A 4,428-nucleotide genomic window follows, 5' to 3' on the forward strand; every position below is an offset into this window, starting at 1 on the left:
AATACTCCAGATACAACAAATGCAGTAAGAAATGATCAGTGAAATACATGAAATAAAATGTTTTCTAATATTAGCATACAAATTCATAAAAAAAAGAATCTCAACATAGATATTTAGAAGTAATTACAATAGAATATCTGCATCTACTGAGGATAGTAAAATATCTCTTGCAAAGGGCACACGAATGTATATATATAAACTACTCTAAAAATTGTTTGTATGTTTTGATTTCTAGTTTGTAAGGATATTGTGTATATGTATAGTGCCTTCAAAAGACAGAAGATGGTACTGGATTCCCTGGAACTGAAGTTAAAGAGAGCAGTTTGTGAACTTGTGAGTGAGAATCATATCCAGGCCCCTGTCAGAAACACAAATGCTCTTAATCAATGGGCATTCTCTCTGATCCCATGAATGACTTTTAAATCTAAATCATCTCTAATTTGCAAATAAACTCAAAGTAATGCAAATAATATTCNTGAAACAGTTTCTAAACTTGGTGAACTCAGTCTAGAATTTATGTAGAATGTCAAAGAGCAGCACAACTNAAAATCTGAAATCTAGAAGAGTGGTTTTATATATTCTGACTTTATTGTACTCTGTTGCATGGAATTAGAATAATTAAGACTGTTGTCTACTCTTGCCTTATAGAGGCATGGCAGATGTTGCTGTGTCACATATGTGTCAGTAGATGGCAGAGAAGAGAGACACTCTTTGCTCAGTATTTTGACCTGTGAACATCTAAATGATTACTACTCTAACATTTCCTGAAAAAACAAACAAACAAACAAAAAACTCACAGAGCCTGAGAAGAAAAGACTAGTAGTGTTAGGCAGTCCCAGACAGTCTCAGAGGATGGGGAACTGGAAACTAGAAAAAACCCACATAAGTTCTAGGGCCTTGGACAGGAGTGACAGAGAGCCATTGCAAGGCAGGGAAGAAATGATCATGAGACTGGCATCGTGGTGCCAGTCTGAGGGCTAGCCTGAAATGACCACAACTTCAGGACGATTCATGCCTGGAGGATGGACTATACCTGAAACAAACACTGCCTGGGGCCATAATGCTCAAGCAGGCCATAGCACACCTGAGATCACTTTTGAGATGATTCCCAGACTCTCAGAGACCACAAGACCTTCTAAGAGGAGCAAGTGAGTGGTGGATAAATGGGAGAGAAGAAGAAATAGAAGAATGTAGTCACAAAGAAGACAGGCAGAACTGGAGACTAAAGGGTTATGAGGAACAGCCTCATGTGAGTAGCTGGTGATGACATCTAGGACCATGATGAAGTATTGGCCTGTGCTGCCACCAGGGGGGCATGACTGGGTCCACAGCCCTGTAGCAGCAGGTGTCTGTTACCACCAAATCCAGGCAAACACCCATGGTCTGAGCTGCTACCCTGAGACATGCTGATGTCCGAGGGCTGGGCAGAACTTGTTCCATCACCCATCTAGACATGCTGGGATACATGAGAGCAGGAGAGTTGGTGCTGACCCTAGCCAAGTTCTCAAAGAGCCGGGGCCCACACATTGCAGGAGATTTGGGTGTGCTGGCCCAGAGTATACAAACAACATATGAGAACTTGCACTAGCACATGTCACTACCATGCATGGGACCTCCTCTTCACTGCTCTCCACCTATGGCAGGCAGGAGACTGGCCCTGGAGTCATAAGAACAGGAGAATTGGCTATAACCTTTACCAGCTGAATCACTCAGAACAGAGGGCACGGCATCCTGCCTGGGCAGCACAGTAGAGCTGACCCTGGGTTGCAGGGGCAGACAAGCTGAAATTAAGGACCTTATTGTAGGAAAGCTGACCCTGCCACTTCTCTGCCATTTGGTGACATGGGCAAGGAAAGATGCTGACCCCTGTCACCCATTATCTTGCAACATACAGTAGACAGGGCATTTGACCCCAAGGACATCAGAATGGAAGTGATAGCTCTACCCTTCAAATGCTTTAGCACTCAAGAGTGCAGTCCCTTCATCTTACCTGGGCAGCACAGTAGAGATATCCCTGGATATGAGGGTTGCAATTGAGCTAACCCCAATGTTATGAGCACAGCAGAGCTGGGCCTGCCTCATGTCTGTTGGTCAGTGGCTCAGAAAATGTTTCATACTCCTACCCTGCCTCATCCATCACCATCTATGACAGACAAGACAACTTGCCCTGGGGACATGAGAGTGGGAAAACTGGCTTTGTCCATCAACAGCTGCATCACTGAGGAGAGCAGACCCTGTGTCTCAACTAGGTACAAGGTTTAGCTGGCCCTGTTTGTGGTGGTTGCTGGCAAGCCTACTTCAGTGACNTGAGGGTATAACGGCAGGAGGCCTGACTAGCTCAGATACCTCTCAGCCTNATTCCAGGGATTTGAACTGGTCTACTACAACATGACTAATTCACTGACTTGCTCCATTACTGACATGATTTAGTACCTGANGGGGTCAGTCCTAGAAATCTGAAAGTGCAGGGTCCTCATGGCACAGGGAAACAAAAAGATCCAGTAAGAGCCCCAGTAATGTTGCTATATGTAGCCTGGTACCAGGCCAATGAGTCATTCCAATGAAAATTTNGATGCAAAGAAGTATGGACAAAAGTGTCTGCTGTCTGATCCAATTTGACAAGACAAGATTTTTTTCTCTGTTGGAGGCTTAGTTTAAACTGGTATCAGTATGAATGGAGGGTGAGATAAATATAATTGGATTATATGATGTGAAATCCATAAGAAACAATAAAAATGTTAAAAATAAATAAATAAAACTTAGCTTAACAATAAAAAGAGACTGGGTATACTGGAGATGAACAGACAGGTAGGTAGAAGAATAAGATATTATGAACAAACAGAAATAGATCTTACCTAAACATGATTTCTAAAAACACAAGGGAATAGAGTATTGATCTCTGTTGTTGTGTTGGTATTTTGTTTTGTTTATAAAACTTTGCTCTGTGCTATCAATTTTGCATTGATAGTACTTCTGGAAACATCTTTAACAGCCATTAATTCTCTATATTTTCATCTGCNCCAGATCTACTGCCATTGAATCTTGATGGGATCCCATCTTCCAAGTTGGCTGCATGATATATCAGGCTNTATGGAGCTTTTCCTGGTTTCTGCTAGAACTAGATTAAATTATAATTAATGACCTAACATGCNCAGCAAGTGATGGTGATTCTGTCTCCCAGAGATGCAGACAGNAAGGATACAGACTGGGTAGTCTGTATGTCACATCTGACACCTAGAGGTGAAAATGTAAGAAGTATCCACATAGTTTTGCATGATAAGGAAGGACATGTCTGAAATTTGAGTTAATACTAATCACNGTGTAACAGTAAAAGTTTCATTTTAGTTAGTTTTTACCTGGAAACCAGAGCAATAGGAGCCCAAAGAACTGAGCAGGGGTACTCATGCCCATACTGCAATGACAATGCACAGTATGTAACTGGTATATGAAGAAGTCCCCAAGGCAGTGCAGTGAGGGCATGCAAATCATTGGGAACCAGTTATTGTTGGGCACAGCTACTCCTATCAGCACTTAACACAATTCTAGGATCTCCAAATGCCCGAGGTCAGAATACATATATGCCTCCAGAGTATGCATTTCTATTCAATGATTTATAATTATAGATGACATTAGTAATGTTTGTGAGCTCTATTTTTAATGATATATGTCAAAGATATACTTGGGTAAAATAGAATAATATCCTGCTGTCAGAGCACTATTAGAGCTTTACTCATTCAAACAGTTCTGATTGATTAAAAAACAATATGTGTTCTCCTTGTAAATTGCTTGTTAGTTTGGAGTAGACATTTTGTTAAATTAAAATAATATATTGGTATCATTATTACTGAAGTAAACATAATACTGTACAGCTTTAACATTGCTAACTTCAGTTTAAAAAAAAAAAGAGAAAAAATACAGTAGGTACATATTTAACACCCTGATCCCAAAAACCTGTGTCACTTGAAGTTCTGATTGTATTAAGATGGAGGTTCTTCCATAAGGACAGACTAAATGGGTACACTGTTATTCAGTTAGAGATCCTCCATATTTTGCTCTTTCTGCCATTTGTTACTGTTTCTTATACTCTCAGCCTAAGGATTTGGCTAGTAATAAAACTTAAATATTATAACACAAACACTGCTACTCAATCTATGACTTTGCTGTGTATTACAAATGATACTTGTCCATTATCATTACTGAGCAGTAACAGGAGAAATTATCCTGATTCAGGCAGGAGTCTATCTTCATGTGGGTCAAAGTCTCCAATCAAGATATGACCCAGAAATGATTGTGCATCTTTATAACAAAGATATTGGAATACAAAAGATCACACATTTCTGTCTTTATCCTAACTATCCAGCCTTAAACATCATCAAGAGAATCATAATCTATTCAGTCTTCAGGACTTTTGTCCTGTAGTGAGGGAAT

At 40.2% G+C, this 4,428-nt stretch overlaps 1 non-coding gene across 1 annotated transcript; it reads left to right on the forward strand.

Annotated features, from left to right (window-relative positions):
- The first annotated feature begins 636 nt into the window (after window positions 1–636).
- On the forward strand, window positions 637–762 carry LOC115030270. Its single transcript, XR_003835857.1, has one exon. It is a non-coding gene; the product is annotated as a small nucleolar RNA SNORA17 (small nucleolar RNA).
- Window positions 763–4,428: the final 3,666 nt, after the last annotated feature.

The sequence above is a fragment of the Mus caroli genome, unplaced genomic scaffold (genome assembly GCF_900094665.2).
Source record: "Mus caroli unplaced genomic scaffold, CAROLI_EIJ_v1.1 scaffold_19120_1, whole genome shotgun sequence".
In the NCBI taxonomy this organism is placed as follows: domain Eukaryota; kingdom Metazoa; phylum Chordata; class Mammalia; order Rodentia; family Muridae; genus Mus; species Mus caroli.